The sequence below is a fragment of the Oryx dammah genome, unplaced genomic scaffold, assembly GCF_014754425.2.
Source record: "Oryx dammah isolate SB20612 unplaced genomic scaffold, SCBI_Odam_1.1 HiC_scaffold_6, whole genome shotgun sequence".
NCBI lineage: Eukaryota > Metazoa > Chordata > Mammalia > Artiodactyla > Bovidae > Oryx > Oryx dammah.
In genome coordinates this window covers 31054941-31074677 of record NW_024070190.1, presented here as the reverse complement: position 1 = coordinate 31074677, position 19737 = coordinate 31054941, and the positions used below count along the sequence as shown (strand labels likewise).

The following is a 19737-nucleotide window of genomic DNA, read 5'->3' as shown; positions in this document are numbered from 1 at the left end:
AGGATTGTATGTGTATGTATGTGTGTATGAGTGTCTAACAGCTCAAAGTGCATTTGGATTGTATCCTAAGAAGAGTTTAGCAGGTGGACTACAATCTGCAGATTATGTTATGAGTTTTAAATGGAGTTTTAAAGATAAATTTTATTTTAAAACAGTTTTGGATTTACAGGAAAATGACTAAGATTGTATATAGAATTCTCATAGATACCCCTTCCCCATTTTCCCTATTATTAACATCTTACATTAGTATGGTACATTTGTTATAATTAATGAATATATATATATATATATATATATAGTAATGAACCAATATTGATACATTATTATTAACTGATCTGTGCTTTATTCAGATTCCCATAGTCTTTGCATAATATTCTTTTCCTGTTCTAGGATTAAATGAATTTTATTAGCATGTTCACTGATGTAGAAGGCATTTATATGACCACCTGAGTGTTAAACTAGTTTTGAAGTCTTTCAGTTTCCAGGAGTATGATTAAATGAGTGCAGACTTAACTACTGCAGAGTTCTGACTTGTAACATTTATATTCTGTAACTTGTCAAGAAAGTAGTTACTTTTAATAGCAATGGCTCTTCAGTTTGTTCCTAAATTTTTAGTATCATCAATTCCAGAAAGGACAAGACAGACTTGGTTACTTCTGTTATTGTCATATGCAAAATTGCTGGTGAAAATATTCTAAAATAAATTGCTTTCTTTGGAAGCAGTGCAGATCAGCCATCCTACTTCAATATGTTTACCCTCCTAAAAGTAGTTTTTTAAGTCAGCACCTTCTGATGAATCATTAATCATTCAAATTTCCTCAAAAAGACCTTAAACTATTTCTTCCTTAAAAGTGTATGTTATTTACTGAAGTTAAACACATACATGGTCTCATGTATGTGGACTCATCCGTTCCACTCCTAGATTTATATACAACAGAACTGTGCATGTAGTCACCAGAAGACATGAACAAAGACATTTATAACAGGACTGCTTGTAATAGTTCAAACTGGAATTTTCCTAATGCCTATCAGCAATAGAATGGGCAGATAGTTTTCTGGCATGATCACACAGTGAATGTTAAACATTGATCACAGTGTAGAGAGAATAGCTATTTATAATAATATGTGAATTTCACAAATAATGTCTGGCAAAATAAGCCAGGCACTAAACAGTATTCACTTACATATATCTCAAAAACAGATAAATTATGTGTGTGTCAGGAGATTGATTATCCTTGTTGGGGATGGGGAAAGTGTTTGGATTGGGTTATGAAGGAGTTTCCTGAGGTGCTAGTAATGTTCTGTTCCTTCTTTTGAGTACTGGTTACATGGATGTGTTCACTTTGTGAAAATTCACCAAGCTTATATATTTCTATTTATGTTATTCTTCAAAGAAAACAGTATACAAAAGTATTAGCAGCTCTGAAAAACACAGAAAATTCATTGTCAACATTTGAAGGTTATGTGGAAAAAAAAACTGAACAAATTAACCTCATATCTTAGAATATATGGTGTCTGAATTATAGAATTATCAAAGTGCCATTGTGTTACTGGAGCTGAATGAAATGACTAAAGTAGGTGTTAATGACTGCTCTTTATTGTAACCAGGTTTGGGGAATGCCTCAGAAAATACTTCATCCATTCTTTATTATGGAAAAGACTTACAAGCCAAGTAGTTGCCACTTGGATTGCTGGATTTTCACCTTCCCTCTGATTGTCATTAAATCAGTGAGTGAGCTTTCAAACGTAACCAGAATGTAGAGTTTTTTTTCCCAAATGGCACCCCTTTTTGTGACTTCACTTTTTTTTTTTTAATTGATACCTTTGATTCTTTATTGTGTTTCACAGGTATTGCATTTTTTACAAATTGAAGGTTCGTGGCAACCCTGTGTTGAGCAAGGCTATCAGCACTGTTTTTCTGACAGCATTTGCTCACTTCATGTCTCTGTGTCACATTTTGGCAGTTCTAGCAATATTTCAAACTTTTTCATTATTTGTTATGGTGACGTGCGGTCAGTGATCTCTGACGTTACTACTGTGACTGGCTGAAGGCTAAGAAGATGGTTATCGTTTTTAGCAAGAAAGCATTTTCACAGGTGTGTACTTTTTTTTCAGACATAATGCTGTTGCACACTTAACACTACAGTAAACAGACAGAACTTTCAGATGCACTAGGGAACCAGAAAATTCACGTAACTCACTTTATTGCAATATTTGCTTTATTGTGGTGGTCTAGAACCAAACCTGTAATAATCTATGAGGTATACCTATATCCCATCCTTTTATCTAGTAACTAAATCCTAGTTGGAGCCTACCTTTCTCATCTCACTTATCTTATACTTTATATTCCCTTTATCATCATCCTTATATTAGAACTTTTAGCATGTGTCTGGACATTTGTCTAAATAGCATCTAAACTTTTCAGTGTTTCCTCTACAATCAGTCCATTCTGTATCTTCTTGCCAGATTTATCTTTAAAAAATCTCACCAAAGCATGTCCTCTCAAAAAACTTTTACATGCCACCACCTTTAGGATTTAATATAAATACCTTAGTCTGATATTCAGTTCATTTCGGCTCAGTCATGTCTGACTCTTTGTGGCCCCATGGACTGCAGCACGCCAGCCCTCCTGTCCATCACCAACTCCCGGAGTTTACTCAAATTCATGTCCATTGAGTCAGTGATACCATCCAACCATCTCATCCTCTGTCGTCCCCCCTTCTCCCGCCTTCAATCTTTCCCAGCATCAGGGTGTTTTCTAATGAGTCAGCTCTTCACATCAGGTGGCTGAAATATTGGAGTTTCAGCTTAAACATTAGTCCTTCCAATGAATATTCGGGACTGATTTCCTTTAGGATCAACTGGTTGGATCTCCTTGCAGTCCAAGGGACTCTCAAGAGTCTTCTCTCAACACCACAGTTCAAAAGCCATCAATTCTTCGGCGCTCAGCTTTCTTCACAGTCCAACTCTCACATCCATGCATGACCACAGGAAAAACCATAGCTTTGACTAGATGGACCTTTGTTGGCAAAGTGATGTCTCTGCTTTTTAATATGCCATTTAGGTTGGTCATAACTTTTCTTCCAAGGAGTAAGCGTCTTTTAATTTCATGGCTGCAATTACCATCTGCAGTGATTTTGGAGCCCCCCAAAATAAAGTCTGTCACTGTTTTCACTGTTTCCCCATCTATTTGCCATGAAGTGAAGGGACCAGATGCTATGATCTTAGTTTTCTGAATGTTGAGCTTTAAGCCAACTTTCACTCTCCTCTTTCACTTTCATCAAGAGGCTCTTTAGTTCTTCACTTTCTGCCATAAGGGTGGTGTCATCTGCATAACTGATGTTATTGATGTTTCTACCAGCAGTCTTGATTCCAGCTTGTTCTTCATTCAGCCCAGCATTTTGCATGATGTACTCTGCATGTAAGTTAAATAAGCAGGGTGACAATATACAGCCTTGATGTACTCCTTTCCTTATTCAGAACCAGACTGTTGTTCCATTTCCAGTTCTAACTGTTGCTTCCTGAACTGCCTACAGATTTCTCAGGAGGCAGGTCAGGTGGTCTGGTATTCCCATTTCTCAGAATTTTCTACAGTTTGTTGTGATCCACACAGTCAAAGGCTTTGCCGTAGTCAATAAAGCAGAAATAGATGTTTTTATGAAACTCTCTTGCTTTTTTGATAATCCAAAGGATGTTGGCAATTTGATCTCTGGTTCCTCTGCCTTTTCTAAAACCAGCTTGGACATCTGGAAGTTCATGGTTCACATACTATTGAAGCTTGGCTTGGGAGAATTTTGAGCATTACTTTACTAGCATGTGAGATGAGTGCAACTGTGCGGTAGTTTGAGCATTCTTTGGCATTGTGTTTCTTTGGGATTGAAATGAAAACTGACCTTTTCCAGTCCTGTGGCCACTGTCTGATATTCAGGACCTTCTAAAATTGAATTCCAGTCTATCTTTCCACCATTAATGATAATGTGGTTTTGAAGCCATTGATTGCTTATTAACTTCCAGGTGTGTGAAGCACCATACACGCATGGCTTTATGTAATTTATTCCTGTAAAGTACATACTGTTATTACCACTGTTGAGGAAATGGAGGCTGGAGGTTCTAAATAATGTGCCCGAGCTAGTACAAGTTATAGTTGTAGCTTTCTGTCTCCTGCATGCCTTGAATAGACCCAACCCTAACCACCAAGTACACTCTCACCTTTATCCTGGCTCTTTCACTTTGCAGATCCACAGCCTGGAAGGCCCTTGCTTGTTCCTTTCATCCCTCTCTCACAGTCTCATTGTATTTATCCTTTAAGGCCTAGCTCAAGTTCCATCTGTTCAGTGATATTTTTTTTTCCTCTCCCTTCTTCCTGGCAGTTTATAGAATAGTTACTTGCCTGACCATATATTTTTTACTTTTATTGCCTTGAGTCTGTAGTTTTTAATACATGGTTGATTTAGTTTAGTCTTTAGAATTTTAACCTCCTTGAGGTTGAGGGCTTAGATTATAGGATTTTTTATATCCCCTGCAGTGCCTTATATGTATATAACAATAAGTGTATGTGTTGATCATTTGAAATGATAATAGAACTGTTAATAGCTGAAGATATATGCATATAAGACTCTTAGTTCTTTGTGCTTCTTAATTTGGAACCAGGAATGATATATTTAGCTTAGAACTACATATCATTGATTTGTAAGCAAGAAGCTTGATAACTGTTATCATGTACTGATTCACATCAGAATAGCTCTTTATATCAAGAGTTTGACTTCTCTGTTTTTAGTTGAAGTATGCTTGACTTATGATATTAGTTTCAGGTGTACAACATAGTGATTCAATATTTTTCTATATTAAACTCCATTTCAAGTTATTTTAAAATATGGGCTATATTCCCTGTCCTGTACATTATACATCCTTATATCTTATTTATTTTATTCTTAGTAATTTGTACATCTTAACCCCTTACCCCTATTCTGCCCCTTCCCCAAGGCACTCTTCATGGGTAACCACAAGTTTGTTCTCTGTATTTGTTCATTTCTGTTTTGCTATAATTGTTCATTTGTTTTATTTTTTGGGTTCCATATAAAAGTGAAAACAGATAGCATTTGTTTATGTCTGACTCATTTCACTTTTTTTATCTGACTCATTTCTGCTTTTGAACTGTGGTGTTGGGGAAGATTCTTGAGAGTCCCTTGGACTGCAAGGAGATCAAACCAGTCAATCTTTCAGGTAACCGGTCCTGAATATTCATTGGAAGGACTGATGCTGAACTGAAACTCCAATACTTTGGCCACCTGATGCAAATAACTGACTCATTTGAAAAGACCCTGATACTGGGAAAGATTGAAGGCAGGAGGAGAAGGGGACAATAGAGGATGAGATGGTTGGATGGCATTACCAACTCGATGGACATGAGTTTGAGCAAGCTCCAGGAGTTGGTGATAAACAAGGAAGTCTGGCATGCTGCAGTCCATGGGGTGGCAAAGAGTCAGACACAACTGAGTGACTGAACTGAACTGACTCATTTCACTAAGCATAATAGCCTCTAAGTCTATCCATGTTGTTAAAAATGGCAATGTTTGATTTGTTAAAATTTTTGTGGCTGAATAGTACTCCGTTGTGGGCTTCCCTGGTGGCTCATCTTTAAAGAATCTGCCTGCAATGCAGGAGATGTGAGTTTGGTCCCTGGGTTGGGGAGATCTCTTGGGGAAGAAAATGGCAATCCACTGCAGTTATTCTTGCCTGGGAAACTGGATGGACAGGGGGTCCTGGTGGGCTACAGTCCATGGGGTCACAAAAGAGTCAGACACGACTTCGTGCCTAAACACCACCAATATTCCACTGTATGTATATGCCATATTTTCTTTATCCATTCATTTGTTGATAGACACTTAACTTTTTCTCATTTTCTCACCACTGGCATGTTGTTTTAGACCTCCAACGTATCTCACCTAGAATATAACAACAGCCTCCAAAGTAGACTCCTTGCTTTTGCACTTTTTTTTATGGTGAGAACTCAGGCAATGGACGTGATGATGTCAGGCAAGAAGACAACCATTCCAACAGCTTCAGATCTCACGTAGAGAAAAATATGTTAAGTGGCCTCCAAGCAGCAATGTGCTGATAAAATAGATCTCTGGAAAAGGAAAAGCTTCTGATTTATAGCATATGCCTATTTTTGTGCTATTATTACTCCTGCCGTGGGATTCAAAGTTCTAGAAAGTATAATAAATAGTCTGTATGGTTCCAGCCAGTTCTGTCTTCTGCTGAACATTTAGCTCTCTGACTGACACCCAATTATTGCTACTCTCCCCCTTGGCCACTCTATTCTTATGATACTGTCCTTGCTGTTCCCTGGTGGGTGACATGCACTCACCTCACAGGATCTTTGCATTCGTAGCCTTGTATAGTTAGAGTTGAGCTTCTCTGGTAGCTCAGAGGTAAGGAATCTGCCTGGAATGCAGAAGACACAGGAGATGTGGGTTTGATTACTGGGGTCACAGAGAGTTGGACATGACTGAGCTTGCATGCATAGTTAGAATGCTCTTCTAAATAAATACATGCAGGTTTGCTTATTTCTTAGCTCTCTCAAGACTGCTCAAATATCTTCTGTGATTTCACTATATAAATTTGTAGTCTTTCCCCAACATTTTCTCACCACACTCTTTCTTCATTTCTCTGCTTTATTTTTTCCTAGTACTTCTAACATATAATATGCTTATGTATCAATATTACTTGCCTTCCCTTCCTATCTCTTTATAACAGAAGCAATTTCTTCACAACAGAATCCTTAGCACCCAAAGCCTAACACATAAGCACTCAAAAGTTGTTGAATGAATTTATATGTACTTCTTCTAAAGATATAAATTGAGCGTGTGTATTTCCCATCTGGGAACATCCTTTGTATGGAAGGAATTTTTAATTTTTATTTTTTTGGTTGTCCTGAGATGATTTCCAAAATATACTGCAGTGTTTCTATACCTGTCTGATGCCAAACTGCAGTGATATGTTACTGCTCTTTCTAGGCAGTGTTTTCTGTAGTGGGGATAATGGTTATATTTGCTGTTGAGACTGAAAAAGTAGCATTTCATTTTGGTTGAAAGGAGAATATCTGAAATACATATAAACAAATCAGTTTGGCCCTGTCACTGGTACTTGAAACTTGATATTATTGTTTACTTCAGTTATTTATGAGGAATTCAACAGTATTTATGGTAAAGTATATGTTTGGTAGTGTGTTAATCCATAATAACATTATTGTGAGTTTGAATATCTGTGATAATTAATGATAAAATGTGATATGTATACTTTATTTGAAGATTAAGATAGGTTTATAGGGACTTTTTTATGTATAAATGTTAAAATTTATAGATGAGTTTAGCACACTGGTTTATTAGAATTTTAAAAGTGTATGACTTTTTATGAACTAAATGCTACCTTTCCCTCTTGATCTCAATTGCTGCCTTTTTTCCCCCTGAAGTGGAATTCATCGTCCGCTTCACTTAGTCTTGCTGTTGTTCAGTTGCTCAGTGATGTCCAACTTTTTGTGACCCCATGGGCTACAGCATGCCAGGCTTCCCTGGCTCAAACTTAGGTCCATTGAGTTGGTGATGTCATCCAGCCGTCTCGTACTCCTCCTGCCTTCAATCTTTCCCAACATCAGCGTCTTTTCCAATAGGTTGGCTCTTCACATGAGGTGGTCAAAGTATTGGAGCTTCAGCATCAGTCTTTCCAATGATTATTCAGGGTTGATTTCTTTTCGGATTGACTGTTTGATCTCCTTGCAATCCAAGGGACTCTGAAGAGTCTTCTCCAGCACCACAGTTTGAAGGCATCAATTCTTTGGCACTCAGCCTTTTGTATTTTCCTGCTCTCACATCCATACATGACAACTGTAAAAACCGTAGTTTTGACTATATGGACCAAAGTAATGTCTCTGCTTTTTAATATACTGTCTAGGTTTGTCATAGCTTTTCTTGCAAGGAACAAGTGTCTTTTAATTTAATTTCGTGGCTGCAGTGATTTTGGAGCCCAAGAAAATAAAGTCTGTCACTGTTTCCATTGTTTCCCCATCTGTTTGCCATGGAGTGATGGGACCAGACACCATGATCTTTGTTCCTTGAATGTTAAGTTTGTGCATAGACAAACATTACATTCAGGTGGTAAGATTGAGCTGTACTTACTAACCAAGAGTTTTCTTTCTTCTACGCTTAAGTATTTTTACAAGTAAAATTATAGCACAATAAGAATTGTAAACATGATAGCCAGAGATACTTTTTTTCAAATTAATCTTTCGGGTATAACCATATTAACACATTTTTATTTTGGGGTTTGATTCACAGAGGTCAGAGAAAAGGATAATTTGAACTAAAAGCTGTCAGTTCTTCTTGGCAGATAATTAAGAAATGGAGAAAAAGTCTGATTTTCTTTATGAGTGTATATGTTATTTTATTTTTCTCCGACAGACTTGAACACTGAAGGAAAAGCCCTTTTGCTTTTGTAAAAGCTTAACTTCTTGTGTCACTTTTGATTTCAGAAAATGTTTATCCTCTGGAGTTTCATTTTTTAAATTAAGACTTTTTAGAGCAGTTTAAGATTCAGAGCAAAATTGGAATGAAGGTACAGATTTTTTATAACAACATTTTTAATGATTACTAAATTTTTCAGAGAACAGAGATAACCTTAGTTTTCTGTTCACATGTCTGATGCTGTGATTCTTATTTTTTCTAACACAGTCAGAATTATTATCCTTTTAAAAAGCTTGCTTCTATTATAAAGGTAATAAATATTATCATAGAAAAGCTGAGATACACAGAAAAATGGAAGGAAGAAGAAAAGACTCCTGATAGACAACCACTGTTAACATTTTTATGTGTTCCCTTCCAGACATTTTTATGGAGTTCATCTTTCCTCTGATAAAAGAATCATTGATCTTTACATACAACATAAAAGTATATAACTATATTTTGCTTCTTTTGCTTGGCATTTTGCCAAATATTTAACAACTGTGTCATGAACATTTAATGACAGCATAATACTCCAAAGAGTGGTTGTATCATTGCTTGTGTTTATGATATAATTTTCAAAATAGATTTTGTTGGTGGCATATTTGAGAATTTTAAAGAATAAACATTCTTTCCCCTTGAAACAAGTTTTAAGGAAAAATGGAAAATAATAACAAAAACTCCCTGAGAGGATCCTTCTGTTGTGTGTTACTGTGTAAACATAATTGGTTACTGCCCTGATCACATTCTTATACACTCAAAAGTAACAGGCACAAATTACAATAAAGTTATTTAAAGCATCTTTAAAAGTCCATCTGTTTGAGATGCTGTCTTCTAAAAACCTTTTACTATTTTAGTGAAGACTGTTAGGTTTCTCTATGGCTGTTGGAAAGCTTATTCTTCTGTCTGTAGATTTGGTAATGAAGAATATTAAGAAGTAAACTCAAAGTGGGTATAGAGAGAATATATCTCAACATAATAAAGGCCATTTTTGAAAAACCCACAAGCAATTTATCATGCTCAATGGTAGAAAGCTGAAAGCCTTCCAACTGAATTCAGAAGCAAAACAAGGATGCCTACTCTCACGGCTTCTATTTAACATAGTATTGGAAGTCCTAGCCTCAATAGTTAGACAAGAGGAAGAAAGAAAATGTATCCAAATTGAGAGAGAAGAGGTAGAGCTGTCACTGTTGGCAGATGACATGACACTCAATATAGAGAACCTTAAAGTCTCTACACAAAAACTATTAGAATTAATAAATGATTTCAGCATGGTAGCAGGATACAAGATTAATATAAAGAAATCATCTGCATTTCTGTATGCTAATAATGAAATATCAGCAAGAGAATGTGATAAAACAATCCCATTTAAAATTGCATTAAAAAAATACTTAGGGATTTCCCTGGTGGTCCAGTGTAGGGGACATGGGTTCAATCCCCGGTTCAGGAAGATTCCACATGCAACTCAGAACTAGAGAAAGAAAGCCCACAGATAACAATGAAGACCCAGCACAGCCAAAAAACAAAACAAAAAAACTTAGGAATAAACTTAACCAAGAAGGTGAAAGATCTATATACTGAAAACTATAAAACACTGATAAAGGAAATTGAAGATGATTCAAAGAAATGGAAAGATATCCAGTGCTCTTGGATTAGAATAATTAATACTGTTTAAATGGCCTTACTATCCAAAGCACGGAGAAGACAATGGCACCCCACTCAAGTACTCTTGCCTGGAAAATACCATGGATGGATAAGCCTGGTGGGCTGCAGTCCATGGGGTCGCTACAAGTTGGACACGACTGAAGCGACTTAGCAGCAGCAGCAGCATCCAAAGCAATCTACAGTTTTAATGCAATCCCTATCAAATTTCCCATGACATTTTTCATAGAACGAAAACAAATAATCCTGAAATTTTTCTGGAACTACAAAAGATCCAGAACTGCCAAACTTGAAGAACCTAAATACCCTTGCAGACTATACTACAAAGCTATAATAATCAAAACAATCGATATTGATGCAAAAAACAGGCACAAAGGCAGGCATATTGATCAATGGAATAGAATACACATTCCAGAAATAAATGCACACACCTATGGTCAGTTAATCCATGACACAAAGGCAAGAGTATACAATGGAGAAAAGACAGTGTCTTCAACAAGTGATGTTGGGAAAGCTGGACAGTTACATGTAAAACAATGAAATAAGAACATTCCCTCACACCATATATAAAAATAAACAAAGTTGTTTAAAGACCTAAATGTAAGACATGATATCATAAAACTCTTGGAAGAGAGCTTGGCAAAACAGTCTTTAACATAAATCATAGCAGTGTTTTCTTAGATCAGGCTCCAAAGTAAAAGAAATAAAAGCAAAAAATAAACAAATAGAACCTAATTAAATTTAAAAGCTTTTGCACAGCAAAGGAGACCATTGACAAAAGGGAAGGACAACCTATGGGATGGGAGAAAATGTTTGCAAATGATGCAACCGGCAAGAGATTAATATCCAAAATATACAGGCAACTCATACAACTCAACATCAAGAGACAAACGGAAAGAGAAGCCCAGAATAGACATTTTCCAAAGAAGACATACAGATGGCCAACATGGAAAGATGCTCAACAGTGCTAATTCAAGAAATGCAACATTAGAAAAATGTGAACCAAAACTACAATGAGGTATCAACTCTGGTCAGGATGGCTGTTATCAAAAAGGCTGCAGATAATAAATGTTGGAGAAGATGTGGAGAAAGGGGAACCCTCATAACACTGTTGGTAGGAATGTAAACTGGTGCGGCCACTACGAAAAACAGTAGGGAGGCGCCTTAAACTGAAACTAGAACTACCATATGATCCAGTAATTCCACATTTCGGTATATATCTGGAAGAAATGAAAACTCTTGAAGAGGTATATGTAGCCCAGTGTTCATAGCAGCACTGTTTACAATAGCCAAGACACAGAAACAACCTAAGTGTCCAGTGACACTCAAATGTTTAAGATATGATACACACATAGGATGGAATATTACTCTACCATAAGAAGAATGAAATAATGCCATTTGCAGCAACGTGGATGGACCTAGAGAGTGTCATACTGAGGAAGTCAGTCAGACAGACAAATATATGATGCAATTTAGATGAGAAATCTAAATACGATACAAAGGAACTTATTTACAAAACAAAAATAGACCCACAGACAGAAAACAAATTTATGGTTACCAAATGGAAGGGGCAGGAAGGGACAAGTTAGGAGTATGAGATTCACAGATATTAACTACTATACATAAAATGCAATGAGGATTTACTGTATTACCCAGGGAATTATACTCAATATCTTGTAATAACCTATAATGGAATAAAAACCACAAAAAGTCACTCTCCTGTACATTTGAAACTGACACAATGTTGTAAATCAACTATATTTTTTAAAAAAAGAATATTAAGAGGCAGTTGTCCTATAAACTCTTCTTTTGGAATTGCTGTCTGGAGCACATGGAACTCTGCTCAGTATTATGTGGCAGCCTGTATGGGAGGGGAGTTTGGGGGAGAATGGATACTTGCATATGTGTGGCCGAATCACTTCACTGTTCACCTGAAAGTGTCACAACATTGTTAATCAGCTATACCCCAATACAAAAGAAAAAGTTTAAAAAAATAAAAAAGAATTGCTATCTGATATTTTTATAGCATGAAACTCTTTCACATAGGTGTGTACTTTATGGAAAAATGTTAATTCCCTCTGTTACGTGTTTAGAGTTTTTGTTTGTTTTGTTTCTTGCTATTATTTGCATTGTTGTTGTTTATTCGCTAAGTTGTGTCTGACTCCTTGTAACCCCATGGACAGGAGCATGCCAGGCTTCTCAGTCCTTCACTATCTCCTGGAGTTTATTTAAACTCATGTCTGCTGATGCCATCCAGCCATCTCATCTTCTGTCGCCCCCTTCTCCTCTTGTCCTCAATCTTTTCCAGCATCAGGGTCTTTTTCAATGAGTTGGCTCTCTGAATCAGGTGGCCAAAGCATTGGAGCTTCAGCATCAGTTCTTCCAATGAATATTCAGGGTTGATTTCCTTTAGGATTGACTGATTTGGTTTCCTTGCTGTCCAAGAGACTCTCAAAAGTCTTCTCCGGTACCACATTCAAAATAATTGCATTGCTATATTAAATGACTTTGTGCATTCATCATTGCTCCTGTATGAGTTTGTAAAATGCGTTCCTAAAAGCAGAAGGTACCAGAATTACTGTCTGCTTACATCTTTGCTATCAAAAGGTGTTACCAGCTTTCAATAGTAACACCAAATTGTGGTGAGTAAATGGTACTCAATGCATATTTAATTTGTATTCAGTGAGTGAAATTGCACATCTTTTTAAAGAATTGCTTTTATCCTTTTTTTTTTTTTCTGTGCACCAGATCTCCTTTTCTTAACTCTTGTAAAGATTGGTCTTTTTCTTTGTGATTTGATAGGAGCTCTTTATATGTTAGGAAGCTTAACTCCTTGTAATCTGAGTTGCATTTTCCCCCCCAGTTTGTTGTTTTTTTGTTAATATTTAAATCCCTTAGGTCTTGAGTCTATACATTCAACTTTTAGGCCAATTTTAAGGGCTGTATTATATAATGAGCTCCGTGGTAGTTCAGAGGTTAAAGCGTCTGCCTGCAATGAGGGAGACCCGGGTTCGATCCCTGGGTTGGGAAGATCCCCTGGAGAAGGAAATGGCAACCCACTCCAGTATTCTTGCCTGGAGAATCCCATGGACGGAGGAGCCTGGTGGGCTACAGTCCACGGGGTCGCAATGAGTCGGACACGACTGAGCGACTTCACATACATATTAGATATGAAGGTAGAGAGCTATCTGTAGTTGCTGAGTGAATAAAATATCAGTCCTGAAAATATGTGAAGACAGTTATGTGCATGGAAGTTAGAATAGATTAATTCCTTCTCCTTATGGAGAAGCAAATTTCAGCTAAACACATGGAAGACATTTTCTTTGATGATATCAGCTTTAATATGCACTGAGCATCTTTGGGACTAGATGAATTCTTTGTTACTAGATCTATTATTAGAAAGGAGACACCAACACCGTCCCTGTTGAATGCACAAAGTAGGCAATTGGTACTGAATAAATGAATCTTTGGATGATTAGGAAGGTTAGATTAGTTGGTTTCTAAAAACCCTTCTTTTAAATTTCCATATCACAACAAACTGTGGAAAATTCTTAAAGAGATGGGAATACCAGACCACCTTACCTGTCTTGTGAGAAATGTGTATGAAAAATGAAAAGAGTGATAGAGTTTATTTTCGTGGGCTCCAAAATCACTGTGGACCATGACCACAGCCGTGAAATTAAAAGACATTTGCTCCTTGGAAGGAAAGCTGTGACAAACCTAGATTGCATATTAAAAAGCAGAGACATCACTTTTTGGACCAAAGTCCTCATAGTCAAAGCTATGGTTTTTCCAGTAGTCATGTATGGGTGTGAGAGTTGGACCATAATGATGGCTGAGCACCAAAGACTTGATGCTTTTGAATTGTGGTACTGGAGAAGACTCTTAAAAGCCCATTGAACTGCAAGGAGATAAAACCAGTCAATCCTAAAGGAAATCAACCCTGAATATTCATTAGAAAGACTGATGACTCTCCAATACTTTGGCCACCTGATGCGAAGACCAGACTCATTGGAAAAGACCCTGATGCTGGGAAAGATTGAGGGTGGGAGAAGAAGGGTGCACAGAGGATGAGATGGTTGGAGGCACTCAATGAACAGGAGTTTGAGCAAATTCTGAGAGACAGTGAAGGTCAGGGAAGTCTGGCATATTGCAGTCCAGGGAGTCACAAAGAGTCGACCACAACTTAGCAACTAAACAACTGTGTGTGTTTTTATATAATTGTGAATTTATTTCTTCCCTCCTTTCTTGCCTAATTTCTTTTATTTCTTTTGTCTCATTGTGCTCCAAGGTAACCTTTAGTATTTATCCTTCCTTATTTGTCTCCATACTTGAATCATCATCTTCTGTCTTCCTAGGTATCAATTTAACCGATACTCCTATGTGCATATATGCAGTGTTTTTTATTTTACATTGTTTTATAAAATTAGATCGTATTATACTTTCTTTTCTGTATCTTGTTTTTCTCACTCAGTAATAATTAATAAAACTTATTTTAAGTCAACTAGTATAGCTCTGAGTCATTCATTTAATGGTTATATAAAATATGGCATTATATATGAGATTATTCCCTGGTGCAGCTGGTACCACTGTTTATTTAGTTCACTTCTTGTTGATGAGCATTTACTTTGATCCCCATTTTTGTTGATGTAAACATTGTATTGATAGTAATCTTTTGTAGCACATTTATTCTATGAGATAAAGAATCAGGAGTGATTCACATGATGTATACATACATACGTATATTTAGTAATATTTTAAATTATTTATTTATTTTATTTTTGGCTGCGTTGGATCTTCATTGCTGTGCACGGGCATTTCTCTAGTTGTGGCAAGCAGGGGCTACTCTAGTTGTAACATGTGGACCTCTTGTTGCAGTGACTTCTTTTGTTGTGGAGCATAGACTCTAGACGCATATGGGCTTTGGTCGTTGTGGCACATGGACTTAGTTGCCTTGAGGCATGTGGGATCTTCCTGGACCAGGGATCAAACTGGTGTCCTCTGCATTGCAAGGCAGATTCTTAACCACTGAACCACTAGGGAAGCCCTATATTTAGTAATATTTGATGATTACTGTCAGATTGTTTTCCAAAACCAACAACATAAGAGAGTCTTCTAAGGTCCCTCTGATTCATGGAAGACCATAAAATATAATTATGTAGCTTTTTAATAGTTGTTAGTTACAGGATTTGCTGGATTCTTGATCAGACTTTATTTGAAGAATTATCTTTATAAAATTGCTTTTCTTTCTGTGTTCTAGGTGACTGTGTTACTTTAATACAAAATAAAACAAAATTCTCTCCTCGAAGGCCTAGTTCAGGGACTTCCCTGGCAGTCAAGTGGTTAAGACTCCCTGCTTCCATTACGTAGGGTGTAGGTTTGATCCCAGTCTGGGAGTGAAGATCCTGCATGCTACGTGGTGCAGCCAAACAAACAGCAACCAAAAAAACCTTCAATCCATGTACCTAGTACCGGCACCGCACTCCAGTACTCTTGCCTGGAAAATCCCATGGACAGAGGAGCCTGGTAGGCTGCAGTCCATGGGGTCACTGAGAGTTGGACACACCTCAGTGACTTCACTTTGACTTTTCACTTTCCTGCATTGGAGAAGGAAATGGCAACCCACTCCAGTGTTCTTGCCTGGAGAATCCCAGGGACGGGGGAGCCTGGTGGGCTGCTGTCTATGAGGTCGCAGAGAGTCGGACACGACTGAAGCAACTTAGCAGCAGCAGCAGCAGCGGTACCAACGTAATCTAATACATCAGAGAATAAAGGGAATTGTGACAAATTTTAGAATCTGACTTTGGGAATGAGGTTGGGAAATAAAGACCATTTTGGTAATAGATTTTTTATCTTTAAATTGGGTATTCGCTTGGTAACAGGAGGATTAATTAAAGAATCTCTTTCTCTAGTAGTCTCTCAGCTTGAACAGATAAATATAGAGCACCAATGTTCAGAGAGGGAGTGCTGTAGAAATTGTGTGGGTAGCTGTTGTAGGTTTACATAGCAGATAACATCTAGAATAAAGAATAGATGAAAATGCTCATTGAGGATTAGTGTTCTTGAAACATCAAATACACCATTCCCCAAGCCTGGCATTCAGAGCCATTCATAATATTGCATGTCTTGCATACCTAAGATATTTTCCATCCAGCTCAACACACATCTCCTTAATTCTGTATTTTGTGTTTGCCACACATTCCCAGTGCTGTTCATTAGTTTGCATCCTTTAGAAGTCACGTATCTCCCCTTCTGTACCCTATAGATAGATGGGTTACAGTCCATCTTTTCAGTACTCAAGTGCCATCTCCTTTATGAAGCCTCTGACCTCTCCAATCCACATTGATCCTTTTTAGCTTTTAACTTCTACAGCACTGATATTTTGAATTTCTTCAAACTGGTTTCCAAGTACTATGCATTTATGTAGCAGCAAAGAGGTTTTTTTTTCTTTATAATTGAATAACTCTTGTACCTGCAGCACTATTCTAAATACTAGATAGGTCACAAATCTGCTTCATACTTGCAGGAAAGGCTGAGAAAGTGAATTTCTGACTTCTGACATGGATAGGCAGGACTTAAGAGGAATTCTCTAAACATTGAAGGCTGTTTAAAGGTGTTGGGTAGTTAAAAACCATGGAGACTCTGACATGGTGGCGAGTGGCTGCAGGGTTAATTTAGATTTGAAAGTGAAGGCCTTTTAATTTTAATTAGGTCCCATTTGTTTATTTTTGCTTTTATTTCCAGAATTCTGGGAGGTGGATCATAGAGGATCCTGCTGTGGTTTATGTCGGAGAGTGTTTTGCCTATGTTAAAAAAAAAAAAAAAAAGAAAGAAAGTGAAAGCCTATCTAGAGTCAAGGTACTTAAGCTGAAGAAATCCATGTAATGATAAGGTGAAGAATATTTCAGTAGAGGGAACAGTGAAAAGGCAGTGGTTTGGGATCGGGATGAGGGGATCAGGATCAGAAACTGTTCTGCTACTGCACAATGGGGAAAAGGTGAAATATTTAGTATTTAGCCTGTGTGCATGCTGAGTAGCTCAGTTGTGCTTGACTCTTTGTGACCCCATGGACTGTAGTCTGCCAGACTTTTGTGTCCATGGGATTTCCCAGGCAAGATTACTGCAGTGGGTTGCCATTTCCTTCTCCAGGGGATCTTCCCAACCCAGGGATGGAACCCACGTCTCCTGCATTGGGAGGTGGATTCTTTACCAGTAAGCCATCTAGGAGCCCCCAGTTGAGACATCAGCCATTACATCAGTTATCATTGCCCACAGTGCACTTTCACATGCATTATCTTGTATGATCTCACAAAAATAATATTGGAAAAATCCAAGGGATATACATACAAGGAAAAGAGATTCCGTCATTTCATATTGAAACTGTGTTAAAACCTTCTGCATGTTTAAGATAAGGAGATTGTATTCAGAAACATGTGCATTCTCTGGAAAGCACCTACAGGATATGACCAGGAGATATTTTTAGAAATGACCATTAGAAGAATGCGTTTTTTTTTTAAAAAGTGAAAAAGGTATAGTTAGAACAGTGGTTTTCAACCAGGGGTGATATTTGGCAATGTCTAAAGACATTTTTTCTGAGCTCAAAAAACAGCTCTGATTTTCTCTTACTGGTATGTTTGGTTATACTTATTTTTCCTCAGCATTTTTCAAAGGGGAAAAAAATCATTTTTAAATGGCCCAAAATGTTAATAAAGATTTGCAGAGAACAAACCTGTGAGAAAATAAAAATTACTACCTCATTCAGACTTCGAGTCTTTTATTCTAGGTAACCTTGCCAGTGAGCACCAGCCATGGCTGTCTTCAACTTCAGTGTCAAATGATAGGAATCTCTCTGTTTTTAAAAAAAACAGCTTTATTGAGATATAACTTACATACCATAGCATTCACCCTTTTAAAGTATACAGCTCCATGGGTTTAAGCATATTCATAGTTCTGCACTGTCCAATCCAGAACATGTTCATCACCACAGAAAGAAATCCTGTACTCATTCGCAGTCACTCACCATTCCCTTCTATATCCATCCCCTAGTAATCACTAATTTACTTTATTATTTCTATGGATTTTCCTAATTTGAACATTTCCCTTAAATGAAGTCCTACAATGCATGGGCTTTTGTAACTGATTTCTTTCACTTAACAGCGTTTTTTAAAAAATTAATTAATTGTTGGCTATGCTGAGTCTTCATTGTGGTGCAGGCTTTTCTCTAGTTACAGCAAGCAGGGCCTACTCTAGTTGCAGTTCAAGGGCTTCTATTTGTGGTGGCTTCTCCTGTTGGGCGTGGGCTCTAGGGCGCTCCAGCTTCAGTAGCCGTGGCATGTGGGCCCAGGAGTTGCAGCTCCGGCTCTGGGGCACAGGCTCAGTAGTTGTGGCTCACGGGCTTACTTGCTCCAGGGCATATGGGATCTTCCCAGGCTAGGGATCAAACCCATGTCTCCTGCATTGGCAGGTGAATTCCTTACCACTGAACTACCCCAACAATTTTTTTTTTAAAAAAATTCATCCATGTTAAAGCATACTTCAGTACTTTTTATTGCATATTATAATTCATGTTTCATTGTGTGGGTATATTTATATATAAATATTTTATTTATCCATTCATCAGTTGAATGATATTTGGGTTGTTTCCATTTTTTACTAGTATGAATAATGCTGCTATGACCATTCTCATACAGGTTTTTTGTGGATGTATGTTTTCATTTCCCTTCAGTATATGTCTAGTGGTAAAATTGCAGGGTCATAGGATAATTTCATGTTTAACTTTTTGAGGAACTGCCAAACCGTTTTCTAAAGAGGCTGCACCATTATACAATCCCATCAGCAGTTTATGAATGCTCCAGTTTCTCTGCATCTTGACAGACACTCGTTATTGTCTTTTTTATTTTAACTGTGCTAGTGGGTGTGTAGTGGTATCTCTTTGTGGTTTAGATCTGCATTTCCGTAATAACTAATGATGAATATACTTTCATGTGCTTAACCATTTGTATATCTTCTTTGGAGTAAAGCCTATTCAGTCCTTAACACAGTTTTACATTGGGTTATTTGTCTTTCTTTTGTTGAGTTTTAGAGTAGGGATGCATTTTTAAAACTTTACTTCATTATGAATCTATCATCCATTCATTTTTCAAACTGACAACTCAGAGTCTTTTTCCAAAGAAGGCAGTCGAGTGTCCTTTTCAGTGTCTTTCAGTTTTTTAAAGTGTTAGTCATAAAGGGAGTAAGTCATGTTTGTAAAAAAGTGAAATGGAGATTGTTGATGTACAGATAGATGAATGGAAGAATTTATAAAAGCACTATTAATTTTGATAAAATATGATAGGATCTGGTGAACTGAATTAAATCCGATTAATTCCTTTGGGAATCTCATTGAGCAAGGCAGTCATGACTGCTGCATGTGTCAAACAAATGCTGTTGGGTTTCTGGCATACTCCTCCAGCACATTCACTCATCAAGAGTATAAGAAACACTTGTACCTGGTATTGAAAGGTTTTGTATGTAACATTTAGATTTTATATTTAGTTTTTTTAACTCTCCCTTCAAAAGAATTTGGGTATTCAAAGAA

The 19737-nt window shown here is 37.2% G+C and overlaps 1 protein-coding gene across 3 annotated transcripts in view; it reads left to right on the top strand.

The window, feature by feature from the left end:
- The window catches only part of MCU (mitochondrial calcium uniporter), a 200740-nt gene that overhangs the window by 16652 nt on the left and 164351 nt on the right, over nt 1-19737 (top strand). The gene's annotated exons all lie outside the window — the stretch shown is intronic.